Genomic DNA, 16,809 nt, shown 5'->3' on the forward strand with positions numbered 1-16,809 from the left:
TGGTGCTATCCAGGGATCAGACAGGCACCAGTGAGGGACCAGATGCAGGGGGGTGAGGAGAAGTGTGGACAGTCACTCCCAGCATACACAACTGGCCAGAGGAGGTGCCATTCACAAACACAGGCAACACTGGAGGGGGATGTGGCAAGGGGTAGGAAGGCAGCGAGGGATTTAGGAGGAGAATCATGGCTGTCTTTAGATACACCAAGTCCGAGGTTTCCTGAGACTTCCAACTGAGTCAACTGGGCAGGTGGATGTAAGGATATGGATGGAGATGAAAAGACGCAGGCTAGAAGTGTATTTTTGAATGTCAACTGCACGTGGCTGATAACAGAAACCTTTCATGAGATGGCCTAGGGACAAGTGTCTAGTTGAGAAGAGAATGTCTTGAACCAGACCAGATAGAACGCCAACGCTTAGAGACAGAGAAGGGAAGGATGAGTCAGCAAGATGACTTGGGAGTGAGCAGAAAAGCCAGGAATATGGGGCCAGAGAAGCCAAGGGAAAGGAAAGTGTCAGAAAGGAGTGAAAAATGCTTCTGAGAACTAAAATAGGCTTATGGAGAGCTGTTTCGGGAAAGTGATGGGGGAGGAAGCCAGGCCCGTGTGGGGCATAGGAAGAAGTGGGGGGGGGGCAGACGTGAGGAGCGCTTGGTCAACTCTTCCAAGAGACGTGGCTCAGAAGGAGAAAGGACACAAGGTACGAGCAGGGAGTGGAGCTAGGCTTGAGGAAGGCTTTTGCTTTTGTTGAAAAAAATCTTTTGTTGAAGATGGGAGAAGCTTGAGCACAGCAGGAAGGATGTTCTTGAGGAGCCCAGAGGAGGGGATCAAGAGCACAGATTGGCGGAGAAGTGGACTGGGATGGAAACGTGGCGTCCTCTGCTGAAGCAGGACGGGGGAGGGAGGACTGGCACACAGGCAGGTGTGTGTGTGTGGGCAGGGGGTTGGCGTGATGAGTTGAGGGGTCCCACCTGATGACTTGTATTTCTCTGGCAAGTGGGAGGTGAGGTCCTCTGCTGAGAGTGACGTGTAGGTCGAGGTCTGGGGAAGAAGGTGGGAATCAGGAGAGAGACAGCCAGGGGGGTAATGTGGTGGGAACACCAGGTATTTCTGAAGAATAAGGTGGGTTAGTGACGGTGAATTTCTGGAAATACCGATCTGCCTCATTTTGTGTCTTTTCTAAGCGAGTGGAGTTATCCAGATGCAGGCGGAAAGCAGCAGATAGTGATTAATCCAGAACTGGGGATCTGGCAGACTGGGGCAATAAAATGACAGTGGGTCAAGAGAACTTGGGAATTTTGGAGGGGGTGGTTCTTAAAACGATGGGACATGGGATGTATCTGGACTCAGAGAAGGGAAGGCAGAAGGAGGCAATTGGTGGCAAGAGACAAGAGGAGCCAAGGGTGCCAGGGGACCAAAGATCCCAAAGAGCCCACAGAATGGTTGGGTGGGAGCCACTGGACAAGCAAGCTTGGTGGCCAGGGGGAGGTGGTGACCAGAAAGCAGAATGCTCTACCAGGTGATCTTTGGGTGATGGCAGATTTTCAGATGACTGGCTGAGGTGGGAAGGTGCTAATGGGTCTGGGGGTAGTAACAGTGACCCATGGAGTCACTAGTCTCACCCAGGACAGTGCGTGGACTGGGAAAGGGAAGAATGTCTATGGGCAGATGACAAAGGCTTCACTGCAGCACGAGAAGAGTGGCTGGTGATGATGGGGAGGATGCAGCCTGATTTTATGAGATTTGGAGAACAACAGTGTTCTAGAGAAGAAATTATATTCCCTTGCATCTGAAGTACATTCTCCACAGTGAAAGTTCAGGAAAGAAAATGGAAGGAGTCTTAAGAGGTAATAGACACAGCACAGGGTCAGAAGTTAGGATACTCATACGTAGTCCTGATGAGACTTTCATACTGCGTGACCTTGGGCAAGTCTTTTCCCCTGCTTGAGTCTCAGATTGCTCATCAATAAAAACAGTTAGGGGGTTGGCTAAGCTAAACCTTTCCAACTGATGTTAGGGAGTCATGAATAGGTTCAGGTGTGCTGAGATATTAACACCCAGCCCCCCCACAGCCCTTGGATCAGAGTCCCTGAGTCGTCATCACTGTTTACATGTGCTATAACGCAAGAAGGTGGGGGAAGCGTGGGCCAGACACTCTCCAGGGCCCCAGCCATGTCTGACGTTCCGTTTTGCGCATCTCTGCTGCTCAGTCTTGGAGGGGGCAATGGGGAGGCTGTAGAAGAACAGACAGTCTCCTGCTGCAGGCACAGGACCATGTGCTGGCAGAGATGGAAGCCAGGTCTCCTAGCTGCCCCCTGCTGCTCTCGCCTCTCTCCCAGCACCAGCCGAGGGAGCCGTGACGTGCTCAGGTGCCCAGGTGAGGGTAGGTGCATCTGCCTCTCTTCTGTCTGGTGGCTGGCTGGTCCCTGATGGCCCCCTCAAGCTTCAGCAGTGGCTTACAAAAGTGGAGGAGCAGCCTCCCACTGGCTCCTTCACCCACTTTCCAGTTGCAAAAAGACTCACTGTTTCTGAGGAGTCAGGCAGCAGGTCTCTGCACAGGCCCAGACAGAGCCTTCACAATGTATACCTTTCTCCTGGGGCCAGCCACTTCTCAGAAATCCATGGATGGTCCACTTCTGTGGTTGACTTTGGACTACCCTCTCTCTCCTTCCATCTCCTGCCAGGTGCGCTATGCTTAGAGAAGGTATACACAGCCTAATTCCACCCTAATCATAAAATATCAGGAAAGACCCAGTGCTTGACCTAGCACTTTGTACACAGTAGATAATAAATATTTACTGAATAAATGAAGACTATTCTCAAATATTTAAAAAAAAGAAAACCCTACCAAGCCCAATGGAATTTTCTAAAATTATTGATCACATTGCTCCTACTTATTTGTGTAGATAAAAGATCACTTTTAAAATTCTTCAGTATTTACTGGTGCTTACTAGATGCCATGCATTTTACAAGTCGGAGCTGATTTCCTTTCCACAATCTGTGAGATGGGTGTGTTAACCCCACTTTACAGATAAGCACTCCAAGGCTCACAATGAGGTTAAGAAACCTGTCCGAGGTCATAGAGCTGGCAAGCAGTGGCCACGGGATCCTAACCCAACTTTAAAAACCGTGAGCTTTGCGGCGCACCGGGCTGCCTCTAAGGATACACAGAACAGAGTGGAGAGAGACAGAACTAAAGGGGGAGGCAGAGAAGTGTGCAGGACGGCGGTAGCAGCGCAGTCGGGGCTCCCTACCGCCTTAGCCCCGGGAACTGCTTTTGAGGTTGGGATAAGTTTTGCTGAAGAAAAGTGAAAAGTGTCAGGCCCTCGCTCATCTCGCCCCCTTTGATTGCTGGGCCGGTCTACCTGTGCAATCTGGCGTTTCATTCGGCGCTGCCGGGCTTGCGTCTCTGTCCTGGCAACCAACCTTCCCTGCTTCCCTCCCCGAAGGCAGTGACTAGGGGCCCAGGGAGCAGGCAGGGGAGCGTCAGGAAACCCGAGCGCTCTCACCTGCCAGGGATGAACTCGGCTGTTGCCTGCCCCCCACGCCTGTCCGCCACTGCCTGACAGGTGAGCAGCTGTGCTCTACATCTGTCTGTACATCTGTCTCCCTCTCAGGGGCCCGGAGAGAGCTGATGCTCCCGAGACAGGAGGCCCTGGATCTCCCTTACTCCAGAGATTAATCGGCAGGAACTAGAAAGGGTGGGGCGGGACGAAGTGTGCCTCTTTCTCCACCCAAACCCCACCTCCCGCCACCCCCCACCTCACCAGCTCCCCCAGCTCTGCCTGCCAAGCTCTGCAAATTACCACACATGCCAATAAGTCATTAGAAACCAGAACGGCAAATGCAGGGTTGCCATGGCGACCGATACCAGGCGCCGGCAGCCCTGGCCGACCCGTGGCTCAGGTGTGCTGTGGGGAGAGCCGGGAGGGCCCACAGGCCTGATGGAGGCAAGGGAAGGTGCTCTGCTCTCAGGGTGCGGATTCTGGGCCCTTCCCTCCCGGGGCCAGCCCTGCTGCCTGCCGAGAGCTGGGGTGAAAGCGTGGCAGGGCTGCGGGAGGGCACAGGGAGGGCAGGTGCGCCGGGCCAGGGGCCCAGCCGGCGCTCCGGGGGAGGAGGGCGGGTGACAAGGCCCAGCTGGGGTGGGCCTGGGGCCCGGGGACAGCCTGGGTTTGGAGGAAGCAGCTCAGGGGCAGGCTGAGGGCAGGACCAGCACTCACACGACACTCTCCCATTTTCCTGGGCTCAGAACTCACTCTTGCTTCCGCCCCGCGCTTAGCGCAGCACCAGGCCTTTGTAGGTAAAGACACACATGTAACGTTTGTTGAAAATGGATGAGCGGATGAGTGAAGGCTTGTAAGCACCCGAGATTTCAGACAAGACGGGAGCAGCCCCCGCTCTTTCACTAGCTCAATGTGGTCTCCGACACAGCCCCTTCTCTTGGGCCTCAGTTCCATTATCTGGAAAATAACTGGATCACGCTTCACACATAGCGTATTTCCAAGCACACTCCCCAGAGCTGGCGAGTCGCGGAGGGGTGCCTCTGAAGTTATGGGCCAGGAGGAGGCCGAAGCCGTGGGGTTCCGGTCCACTGGCTCGGCTCTACCTGCAGCAGCTTTATTATCAATCCCCTGCTGCTGCTGCAACGTCTTACCACAAAATTAGTGGCTTCGGACAACCAATTTGTTATCTCACGGTTCAGAAGCCAGAAGTCCAAAATGGGTCTCACTGGGCTAAAACCAGAGTGTCCGTAGATCTGTGCTCCTCCTGGAGGCTCTAAGGGGAGAATCCGCTTCCTTGTCTTTCCCAGCACTCTAGAGCTGCCCACATTCCTTGGCTCACAGCCCCTTCCAAGTCTTTCTCACGTCTCATTGCTCTAACAATGCCTTCTGCCTCCCTCTTCCACATTGAAAGGACCCTTGTGATTGATTGCATTGGACCTACCTGGATAATTCAGGATAATCCACTTGAAGGGCAGCTGACTAGCAACCTTAATTCCTCTCATCTGCAACCTTAATACCCTTTGTCATGTAACAATCATAAGTTCTGGGGATTCACAGGCAAACATCTTTGGGAGGCCATTAATCTGCCGACCACACGTTATACAGTTGACCTTTAGACAACACAGAGTGCAATGCACTGACCCTCCCCCCCCATCCTCAGTTAAAAGTCCGTGTATAATTTTTGACTTCCCAAAATCTTAAACACTGAGCTACTAATAGCCTATCGCTGACCTTCCAGAAGCCTTTCTGATACCATAAAGTGTTGATTAACACATACTTTGCACATTATATGCATTATATACCGTATTCTTAAAGTAAGCTAGAGAAAAGATGTTAAGAAAGTCAAAAGGGAGGGATGCCTGGGTGGCTTAGTCAGTTAAGCATCTGATTCTTGATTTCAGGATCATGAGTTCAAGCCCTGTGTTGGGCTCCATGCTGGGTGTGAAGCCTACTTTAAAAAAGTCAAAAGGAAGAAAGAATACATTTACAGCACTGTGCTGTATTTATTGATATCATAATTTAAGTCCTCTGTTTAGAAGATAAATCATCTGTCAGAACCTATATTGATACTGTCTTACATGATACAGAGAGTTGTAGGTGTTATATGTGTTACTAACGCTGGACATGAAAAAATGAAAATGATGTGACAAAGAAATTCATACTTATTTACAAAAGGGTTTTTCCAATATATTTATTGACAAACATCCATGTACAAGCAGACCTGCACAGCTCAAATCTATGCTGCGCAAGGGTCAGCTGTATACTTATTTTGAAAAAATGGATCAATTTCTCTAAATGTTTGAAAGCCACATGACCAGAAGACTCTCAGTTGCCATCAGTTTTAGAGTGTTATGACCTGGATGCCTTCTTTTCTCCCTAGGGGGATCCTGGAGAGGAAATTCAGAGGAACCTTGCAGACTGCCCCTTGAGTGTGAATGTTGGCAGGCTTGGGCTCTCCTGATGGGGGCTGCAGAGAGATGGGTCTCTACGTCCACCAGAAAAGGGGGACCCAGGGAGGAAAGCATGAGGGACATTTTGGGGAATTTGGGGAACCCACCTCTTTCAGCTCTCTCCTCACCATTCCACATGCACCCCTGTATTCAGACTCCTCTGCTGTCATTTGTTCTTATTTTTATTTCTAGGTAACATCAGATGGAACTGTGTGTGCATGTGTGTCCACACATGCATGTGCATAGTGGCTCCCATCACACTGAAATGTGTGTGATTCTCTGTGGCCACGACCTTGTTCGTTGTTGCTTGTTACCCACCCCCACCTCTTGGCACTGCAGCTGGTACAAAAGGGATACTGATTTCATAGTTATAAATTTGAGATGGCACCCTTCCTTCCCACACCCTGACCTTCAATATGGTCTGTCCTCCTCCTAGGTGTATCCAGAGGAGTCCCCAGATTATTTCTAGCCAACTCCGGAAACAGTACCGGGTTCAGAAGGCATAGGTCTTAGAATCTTCCTGTGAGCACCTTCCAAAGCCCATACTGATTACCTCTAGCGTTTGCAGGTGGGACACGCCCTGACTTGCCCCTGGGGGACCCAGTGGCCTCCCATTCTCGTCCCATACAACATTGCCTCTGTTCTTACCTCTGCAAGATACCCTGTGTTGACCGCCTGGGGCCCGGTACGGCTTGACAGCAAAACTCAAAACTGGGCATCAATCACAGGCCTGGTGTTTAAAGATTTTATGCAAATTCCTCACCCTCTCTCAGCCTTATTTTTACCCTTGGTATAAGCCGACAGCTCATTCTCGTGGCTCCTCTGTCATATGTCCCAGGGGATGCTGGAAAAGAAATGTGATGTGGTAGGGAAAGCTATTCTTTGGAGGAGCGGCCCTGGGGACATGGAGGAGAAAAGGAACTCACATTTATTGAGCCTCTACTTTGTAGCAGGCACTTTACACAGATTAGCGGTGGTTGAGAACCAGGGCTCTGGAGTCAGGAAGGTTTGGGGCTGCATCTGTCACTTGCTGGCCGTGTGTGGCCTCCGGCAAGTTACCTACTGTTTCCCAGCTTGGTTTCCTCAGTTGCAAAGTGGGGGAAAATCGTATCTACTTCACAGCATTCTGTGGATTAAATGAGATAAATGAGGTAAAGCTTTCAGCACCTCCTGGGCACCCACAGATGTTAGCTCTTGGCATTAACGACCCCATGAAGTGGGCACCATTAATCTGGATTCACCGGTGAGGAAACGGAGGCTCAGGGAGGTTAGGTCAAACGCCCAAGGGCCTATGCTTAGAGAAGGGGCTCTAGCCCAACCCTGATTCTGGCCCCTCTGGGCTGTGAGCCACAAGGAAGAGAGGAGCCTCAGCCTGCGTCTTCCTGGTGGTTATGCCAGGAGCCTCCGTGGTAGAGCTGGTGGGCTCTCCTTTCTCAGGCTGCCCAAGGCCCAGAGGAGCAGGAGAAGGCTGTGCTGCAAAGCCTCCGGCTTTGCCCTCGTGACCCTTGGTTCCTGCTCTTTGGCCCTCAGCCGGGGAGGGGAGGGTCCGCCTGTGTGGGCAAGGGCACTACCAACGGATCCTGTTCCACTCCAGAGCAATCTCTCTCCACGTAATGGGAGTGAGCCCAACCGCCAAGACCCAGGCAGCCTCTCTCCAGGGTGAGGACAGACTCACCCTCCATGGGGGAACGCTTGCTCCTTTCAGCACAACTTTACTTCTAGTCCACCCTAAGTGAATGTAACTGGAATAACCTACCCAATTGGGAGTAACCTACCCAATAGGAGCCCAGGCAGTGAGGGGAAGGGAGAAAGGAACCTGGCTGCAGACCGGGTGAAAACTGGAGCTCATGGGAATTCCAGACAAAGCAGTCCAGACACCAGGCAGGGGTGGAGGGGTTGGGGAGGGGTTGGGGGTGTTGCTGGTGGCTGGCAGTAGACCAGGAGGGTACAGAGTATGAAAACACCTGGAGAGCTGTCAGCAGGACCTGCTTAAAGCAACATGGCTCCACGGGACAGAGATGGCTGGCTCTCCAAAGGGAGGAGCACCAGGCTCATTCTCATTCTCTAAAGGGCTGCTCTTCTGTCCCAGGATGTTGAGGAAAGGACTGCACCAGGGACTGATCCTTGGATGCTTGTATACTGGCTGCCTTACCCCCACGGGTGCCCTCTCAACCCCCGCGTTGGTCACACGTCTCCACCTCCTGCTCCCTGGGCTGGAAGCTTCCCTGAGGGAGAGCCATCCGCTCTGCAGAGCCACACCACACCCCCTTCCCAGGTCCAAGTCAGCGGCACCTCCCTGAGGAAGCGTTCCTATATACTCCCACACAGAGCTCGTAGTTCTGATAACATTTATAGTCTAAATCACACAGTTTAGCACTTGGTTTTAAATAACTGTCTGGTATTATTCACTTGTTATTTCTTGTGAATATAAGTTTTGCCTTCCCAGCTGACTGGTAGGTAGGTTTCCTTACCAGTAAAGACTGTGTCTCATGCTTCTTTACCTTCTCCCCTACCCCAGAGCCCACACTGCCTGGGAGACAGTACCCAGGGAAAGGGCACTTAGTGGGTAAATACTGATGGACTACACTGGCTTTGATGGCTGAAGAACCGCCTGACCAGCCACCCAGTGAAATACTGAAATGGATGGGCTGGAACCTCAGGTTTTAAAAGGTTGGGTCATGTCACCACTGCCCTAACCCCTGCAAAGGCTCCCCATCTGGCTCTGAGGAAAACTCTTCACTCCAACTCCAGCATTCTCCAAGATCTAGCCTCCTAATATCCCTCAAATCCAGCAGGCACAGCCCTGCCCCTGAGCCCCTGCACCAGCTGTTCCCTCTGCCTGAGGCCCCTTTCCCATCTTGCCTCCTGCTTAATTCTTTTTTCTTTTTTTTTTTTTTAAAGATTTTATTTATTTATTCATGAGAGACACATGGCAGAGGGAGAAGCAGGCTCCATGCAGGGAGCCCAACATGGGACTTGATCCCAGGACTCCAGGATCATGCCCTGGGCTGAAGGCAGGAGCTCAACCGCTGAGCCACCCAGGGATCCCCCAACCTCCTGCTTAATTCTTACCCACACGTCATCTTCTCAGCAAGGTCTCCCCAGGCCACCCTGTACAGAATTACAAACTCTCCTCTTCCTTGTTAGGACTCTCCCATCACCACCCCCTCCTTGCTTTATTATTCTTTTTCTAGCACTTGCCACTCTCAAGCACACCATTCATTTTACTGTATTTCCCAAACCATAAAGTATAAGCTCCACAAGGGCAGAGATGTCTGGTTGCTTACTCCCATCGTCTGTACCCCCAATGCCTGGCACAGATGCTTAGTAAATACTTGCTGGATGAAGAGACCCCAGTCCCACGCTGTGTCTGAGATGGCTCAGGTACAGTTGTGCTCAGAGATGGGCAATGGGCAAGAAAATTGTGGAAGTCCCCTCTAGAAGTGAGATTCCAGCATTCCACTCCTGGGCCAACTCTGGGGAAGCACCTCCCCAGAGGTGCTGGGGAAGAGACTGGGGAAGTCTGGAGCTGTGTGAGCCCCAGTTACCTTCATCCCACTAGGAGGTCCATCCAGAAGTAGAAGTGGGGGTACTGCCAGGGAAGGTCAAGTGTCAAGTTCCCCCTCCGCCTACTTACAGCTGCCCAGAAGCTGCCCCTCTGTGGTCACTCCCTCTGCTGGACATCATACCTATGTACTCCCAGGCCAGAGACAGACCCTTTCATCACCTGCCTTTGAATGTTCATTTTGAGAACACTTTATAGAGGAACATAACCTTTTCCACCTTTCTTCTTTCCTCCTCCTTCATCTTTAAAAAGAAAGGTTCAGGTAAGATAGATCCACTTTTCCTGGGAGACCCATACTGGCTGTCTAACACTGCTGCCCCTTCTTACATATGTTTTTTTCCTGAATGATCCACCCTGTGACATGTTTGTAAATATGAATGATTGTACTTGTACCTCCCAAGACACATGAGCCTCCCTTGTTAGAGACACTCCACTGACAGCACTAATTCCAAACCAACCCCACCTAATCTGCCTAATCTGGGGTCTGTGCCCCATCCTCATGTCTCCCAGAAGTCACCTTCATATTGGTTCTTGGCACTGTGGCTGTGGGGACTGGATCTTAGGGTCCCCCTTCACTGAGGCCACTGGCTCCCTGTGGCCCCAGAGAGGCTTAGCTGAAACAGAAGGAAACAACGCTGGCTCTCGAAGAACTGTGACCTACAGGAGCAAGAAGAGGGGAGACCCTCTCTGAAGGTCCCCCAAAGGGGACAGGTAGTTCCCAGCTTGCTCAAGACTTGGGAACTTTTCAACCTAGGGAGGAAGGGGAATGGGCAGGATGCCCCCAGAGAATGCTGCAGGTCCAAGGGGCACTGGATTCTGGGAGTGGTTAAGGAGCAGGAGCCCTGGGGTCAGAGAGATTGTTTACTCTGTTTTTTTTTCTAGTTGTGCTCCTTGAGCAAGTTACTGAACCTGAGTCTTGGTTTCCTTGCATTTAAATTGGAGATAATAAAAGTACCTACCTGATAGAGGTGTTCTGGAAGATTTAATGGGATAACATAGGTAAAGCACTTGGCACAGCACTGGGCACCTACTAAGTGCTCAATAAACGCCAGCTGCTATAGTGAGTGCTGTGTTGGGGTGAGAGGCAGAGGCTGTGACATGGATGTTGCCCCAGAAACCCTCTGCCTGTTCTTCAACTCAGGACTCACTTCAAGTCCATCAAATGCTGATCCGCAGGGAAAGAGTGGGTGGAAGAAATATACAGAGAGAAGCCGAGCTCTAAACCAAACCTGGTTGAGCTCACCTCCTAAAAGGCAGCTCCTTTAGCCCATCTGAACATCTGAGAGGCCGTGGTCGTGAGACCAATCCCAGCAGGGATGCACCAGATCCTTCGGCCAAAGGCCAATGATTTTAGGCTGAAAAATGTGGGGATGTCCCGGGCAACCTGCCAGCCCCACTGGAAGCTCAGCTCTGAGCATGGAAACAGAGGCCAACGTGGGACATGGTCAAGGTGTTCCTGACAGCCCTAGAAGTCAACGCACATACAGCATGGCACCTCTTCATCCATGACTCCAGGGCCCCAGACACCCTCGGCACCATGGTCCCCAGACCCACCATCTGTGCCTGGCTGACTCCTTTTCAAGCCTTGCCTCAGGTCCTTTGAGAGCCACTTCCTCACCTGTGGACAGGGCCAGTCACCTCTCTATCTGCCCATCCCTATATTATAGCACTTGCTTCATTATTGTAAGACTGATCCCCATTTAATAATAATGGTAGTCACATAGCACTTACTATGCCAGGCACTGTTCTGAGCTTGCTACATGTAGTAACTCATTTAATCATCATAGCGAGTCTCTGAAGTAGATACTATAATTATCCCATTTAGATATAAGGAAACCGAAGTACAGAGAAGTTAGGTGACATGTCCAACGCCACCCAGCTAGAAGTGGAGCTCCACCCAGATGGAGCCTGGATCTGAACCCTAGCTGTGTGGCTCCAGACTCTACACTCTTACGGTGTTCCTGGAAAGCAGGGGCAACATCTGATGGGTCACTGTCCCTAGCATCCAGCATGGGGCTATGCACACAGTAGGTGCTTAGAAAACATGGGCTGACTGCATAAGCAAATGCCTGTCTAAGGCTACCTTGGTGAATATTTCAGCCTCTGAGCTGCAGGATGGAGAAACCAAGCCTCTCAGGGAAGTATAAGATAAAGGCGCCCTTGTTATCCACTCTCTTAGCCATCCCACCGCACACGGTTGCCTGCCCTGTCTGCTTCTGCCTCGTCTCTTGCCTTCTACTTTTGTTGTTTCTCAGTTTATCTTTGGCCTTTGTGCTCCTCCCCTTTTGTTTCTTGGTCACTTTCCCACTTTCCTGCTCCATCCAGCCCCTACCCTACCCATTGTCCTTCCCAGTAGGTCTTGCACACTTCAAAGCCTCCCCCCACCACCACCCCGACCCTCCCCCACCGACCCCCCCCCTCCCCCCCCCCCCCCCCCCCCCCCCCCCCGTTCTTGGCCTTGGAGTTTTGAGAGTCCAGGCTTGCCCAAGGAGGCTGAGAACAGCAATGATATTGACTCATTACACTGGCCATGGACCAAGCTTCTACACCCTGATCCTGAAGGAAAACAGCAATATCCCATCAATTCTACCTGGATGCAGAGTGGGGGTGTGGGCAGGGGGTGGTACCTGCCTATAGCTTGTCCCTAATCTGTGTGGGATGAGGAAGATCCACTGCCCTCCCTGCCTCCTCTCTCAGGCTCCCAGCTCCTCCAAAAAGCCCTCCCATAGCACTTGAGAAAGCTTATTCATACAACCACGCAGCAAATCCTTTTATTTTCTAATACTCTGAGTAGAAGAGGTACCCTTCTGAAAAATTCAGTCACAATGTAACTTCGGGCCGCAGTGCAAGTGGCCACCTGTCACAGGCATCGGGAGGCCAAAAGAACTGCAGATAATCAGTTACTGCAAAACAGAAACCAATGTGACCTGGGGCAAGTAGTTTATTCTCTCTGGTACTCAATATCCTAGCTATCAAGAAGGGGATGAAGATCTAGACTTTAGGTTGTCAGGAGCATTGAATGAGATAATTTTTGTAAAGCTCAGGACAGACTGGTGCTTAGTAGGTGCTAAAAAACCCATCTGTTTCTCCGTTCTCTGTCTAAAACACTGGCTGTCTACTCCACCTCTCAGACAAATAGTGTGATACAAAAGGTCCAGCTTTTCAGATCAGAAATACCTAAAGGACAGGATGACCCTCGGTCTCCAAGCTCTGTGGTAAGTGTAATAAGGAACTGGGCCCATCATGCTAGAGGTCACTCACTGCAGTGATGATGTCAATTCACTAGGATTGTCCACATTACCCTCCCCTACCCCCAAGCAGTGGGTCTTTGAAAGAGTCTGGAGGGCACAGAACTAATCAGCTAGGGAAGTCCAAATGCAACTTCATTTCTCCCTTGGGACATGGAGGTTTGTTTAATTGCTATATCTTCGGCTCTTAAAATAGTACATAGTAGGTGCTCAATAAATTGCTAAATGATTTTTTTTTTTTTTAAGCAATGGACTTTCTTTTTCTTTCAAATAAAAAGATGGGTGGGGATGGGTTAGGACGTAAATGGCAGGGTACCGGGGGCATGGCAGGGAAATGCAGCTGCCAGGCCCGCCAGCCCAGGCTCCTCCCCTGCAAAGGGGATACAGCAAAGCCAACAGTGCTTGTGTCCCCACCTTCAGGATGTTCGGGAACCAAGCTCACATGCCTGGCTTGAGGTTTATGCTGCAGTTTTCAGAAGAGAATGGGGGGGGGGCAAAGGTGGAGACAGAGATAGGAAGGGAAGGAGGGAGAGATCTTGGAGAGCGGTGTGAGAGGGAGATAAGGAGATGCCGTGGAAGAAAGAGAGTGAGGGGAGGACAGAAAGAGGAAGGAGGAAGGAGGCACAGGGAGAAAAGAACGGAAGTGGGGAGCAATCCTGGACAGTTACACAGGAAGCCTGCTGTCTCAGCCTGCTGGGGCATTCATCTCAGCAGACCCCTGAGTTCCCACTGCCTTGGCTGTCTCTTAGGGGTTAGGCTGTGCCAGGGGGAAGGTGTGATCTGGGGGTGCTCCTAGATACCAGGTGTCTGCCAGACCCTGGGCAGGTCTCAGTCCCTGAAGCACCGTGGCCCTAGTTGTATCCCATCTAGGTCCAGGGGACCCCCTAGGCAGGAGACTAGGAGGAGACTCAGTGAACCAGCCTGAAAAGGCCCTGGAAGGCCCAGACCCCTAGCTGTGCCATTCTTTTTCCACCCTCTCCATACAAGGACACCTGGCCAGCCGGGAAAGTGGGTCAGGCCACCTACATCTGACTTTTTTTCTGAAAACACGCAAGGGAGCCTCAAGGCCCTATACGCAGCCTTTGCCCACCCCATGCCCAGTGATCTTTGTTGGTGGGACCTTTTAAGAAGCAGTGGGCAGTGGGAACGGATCCTGGCCTTCTCACTCAGGAAGAAGACACCCGCCAGAGCCCATCCCAGGCTGGTGGGGAAGAGGGAGTCTGCAGCTGGACACGGAAAGACCCAAATCTCAACGACGGTGACGGCGCTGCTGGGGAGCCGCCTCTACTCCCCTGACCCCGGGAGCCTGTTCTCTCTACCACCCCAGCCCCTGGGGTCTTCGGCCTGCGCACTGACCCGTCCATCTCTGGCAACTGCGCGCGGTGCCCGGCCCACCCCATCCCGACCCTGCCGGTCGCCCAATTAGAAGCTGCGTTGGCTCCAACAGATGGGAGCTGCGGCAGCCTGAGGAACAGAGCACAAAGCCCAGCTGACATTTTCCTTCCTGTTCTTTCGGCGGGGGAGGAAGAACAGGGACGGGCGGGGGGTGCCCAGCAACACCCCTAGTGCCCACCCCCAGCGCCCAGGTCTCCTGCCAGGCTTTAGCTGCTCAGCGCAGCCCTAAGTGGGGGGCAGTCCCCCCTCACCCAGCGGTTCCTCGCTGGCTGGGCAGCCACAGCCTGCGCCGCCCTTCGCCTGCAGGACAGACAGACCACCTGTGGCTGGCCAAGCCCTCCCGTCTCCCGGGCTCTGCGGGGGCCCAGAGCTGTCCTTCCACGAGCCCCGGGGCTGGGCCCAAGGCCGGCCCCTCCCCCACCCCAATGTCCCAGCCCGGGCTGCGGACAGACCCCAGCCGGCCCGGCAGAGATCCGGCTCCTGGTTCCAGATACTTCGGGCGCACACCAAGGCCACCTTGTCCCTCCGCACGGACGCCCGAGCTCCAAGCAACGGGCGGTCCCCGCGGCCCCGGGAGCGTCCACTCCGCCAGTCCGCCTCCGGCCCGCCCTCCCCATCGCCTGGGCCCCCTCTCGGCTCCCCGACATCTCTGGGCGCCGCTGTACCCAGCAACAGTTTGGGGCGCCTCGGTCCTCCCCGGGGAGGGGGCCGGGGGTCACGGCCCAGCCGCCCCCTCCCCCGCGGCCTCGGGCGCAGTCCGCGCGGTCGGCCGCGCTCTCCCTTCTCCAGCCCCGCCTCCGTCCGCCCCGGCGGCCGCCTCCCTCCCCGGCCCCCCCGGCCCCCCCGGCCCCCCGGCTCCTCCCCCGGCCCCCCGGCCCCCGCGGCCGCCCCTCCCCCAGCCCCCGGCCCGGCGGCCGAAACCGCGCGGGGGGGACCTGGGCCAGCCGCTCCCCCCGCGTCCCCCCCTCCTCCCCCGGGCCCGCGCCGCCCAGGGCTCGGCCCGGGGCCGCACACTCACCCGCGGGCGCCGTCCGGGCTCCCGGGGCCGCCGTCCGCCGCCCGCGCCGCCGCGCCCCTCTCGGCTCCGGCTCCGGCTCCGGCTCCGGCCCGGGCTGGGGGAGGCCGGGCGCGCCCTCCCTCCGCGCCGCGGGCGCAGGCCGGGAGGGTCTCGGGCGCCTCCGCCGCCGCCGCCGCCAGTCGTCCGGGGAGCGCTCCGGGGCCCCAGCCGGCGAGCGCGGCCGCAGCACCGCGGTTCTCGCCGCCCCCGCCCCCGCCCGCGCCCGCGCCCGCGCCCGCGTCCGCGCCCCGGTGCCGCGCAGCCCTGCGCGTCGTGGCCGGAGGCTGGCGGGCGGCAGGCGGGCGCTCCCTCCGCGCACCCGGCGGCAAGCGCCCCCGGCAGGCCCGCGCCCCCCGCGCCCCGCGCCCCGCGCCCCGCGCCCCTCCCGGCGCGCGCCCAGCCTGCCCGCCGCTCGCCGCCTCTCCCAACCTCCGCGGCCCGCTCCGGTCGCCGCCTCCGCGTCTGCACGCCCCGCCACCCCCCTCCGGTCCCGCTGCCGGTTTAACTCCTGAGTGGCCGGAGGCCCCCCCTCCCCATCGCGCACACGCACCCGGGAGGGAGGGGAGCCGGGTGGGGCCGGCGCCAAGGCCGGAGCTGCTGGGGCCGAGGGGGCCCAGGGGTGGTCCCGCGGCTTCGAGCGCAGGTCTCGGAGGAGAGGGGAAAGGGGATGGCGCTCCTGATACTGCCTCGGCCTCTTGCAGAGGCCAGGAGGACAGAGGGGGAATTCGGCAGCTTTTAGCGGACAGGTGCATCTCGCAGGCGGAGCACGCTCCGAAGACCACATCTGTGCTACCCTCCCGAAGTTAACAGCGGACTGAGTGGGTTTAGAACTTGTTCCTGGGCACAGACACCCCTCATCCTAAAGAATGAAGTGGCCAACCCCCCCACCCCCACCCCCACCCCCACCCCCACCCCCACCGGTCCTCATGCCCTTCCAGCATTGCTCTCTGACCCGGCAGCTCTGGCATCCTGGAAGACCCAATCATGACCCTAAGTGAAGGACGTCAAGCTACAGAGGTGTTAGGCAGGAACTGGCCAGTCCGCCCAGGGGCTTGGCTTTGGGGGATGTCCGTTCAGCGGGCTATGCTGTAAACGCCGAGATAGGAGAACAGGAGTGATCCATGCAGAGGGAGGGGGCTGGGCTGCTGCCGGGTGCCTTAGAAAAGCTGGGCCACTACCACTGATTGGGGCTTAGGAGAGTGGGTCTCCTGCTGGAAGCAACCGCTTAAGGCCCGCGCCTTGGTGGGGCCCTCAGCCTGGATGGATCGCTCCCAGTGCACTAATGCACGCAAGCTCAGCTCCATGAAAGGCCACACCCCGATGATGGGTTTTGAACAGAGGCAGCAGAATCAATCATAGGGGAGTGGGCCAGGGGGAGCCCAAGGTCTTGTCGGGAGTGGCACCTATCCAGTCTGTCTTCCTTCTTTCATGGCTTGAGCTCAATGCGTCCTGTGAGCTGAGCTCCAGACAGAACCCTGACAGGGCTTTCTGGTTCTGTCTTTTCCAAGGGCACAGCCAGTGGTAACTCCATGCCTGGAGGCTTTTATAAAGTCGGCTTGAAAGTCTGTGTGTTCTGTATGCACAGAGGGGGT

At 55.0% G+C, this 16,809-nt stretch overlaps 1 protein-coding gene across 2 annotated transcripts in view; it reads right to left on the minus strand.

Annotated features, from left to right (window-relative positions):
• LRRN2 (leucine rich repeat neuronal 2) overlaps window positions 1-16,033 on the minus strand; it is a 62,048-nt gene extending 46,015 nt beyond the window's left edge. The window contains exon 1 of one of the 2 annotated variants that reach the window (XM_072759418.1): window positions 15,768-16,033. The gene's annotated coding sequence lies outside the window, so the exon portion shown is untranslated. Of the gene's footprint in view, window positions 1-15,178; window positions 15,364-15,767 lie in introns of those variants that run through there. The other variant, XM_072759417.1, reaches the window with a different exon arrangement.
• Window positions 16,034-16,809: the final 776 nt, after the last annotated feature.

The sequence above is a fragment of the Vulpes vulpes genome, chromosome 5 (genome assembly GCF_048418805.1).
Source record: "Vulpes vulpes isolate BD-2025 chromosome 5, VulVul3, whole genome shotgun sequence".
Lineage (NCBI taxonomy): Eukaryota > Metazoa > Chordata > Mammalia > Carnivora > Canidae > Vulpes > Vulpes vulpes.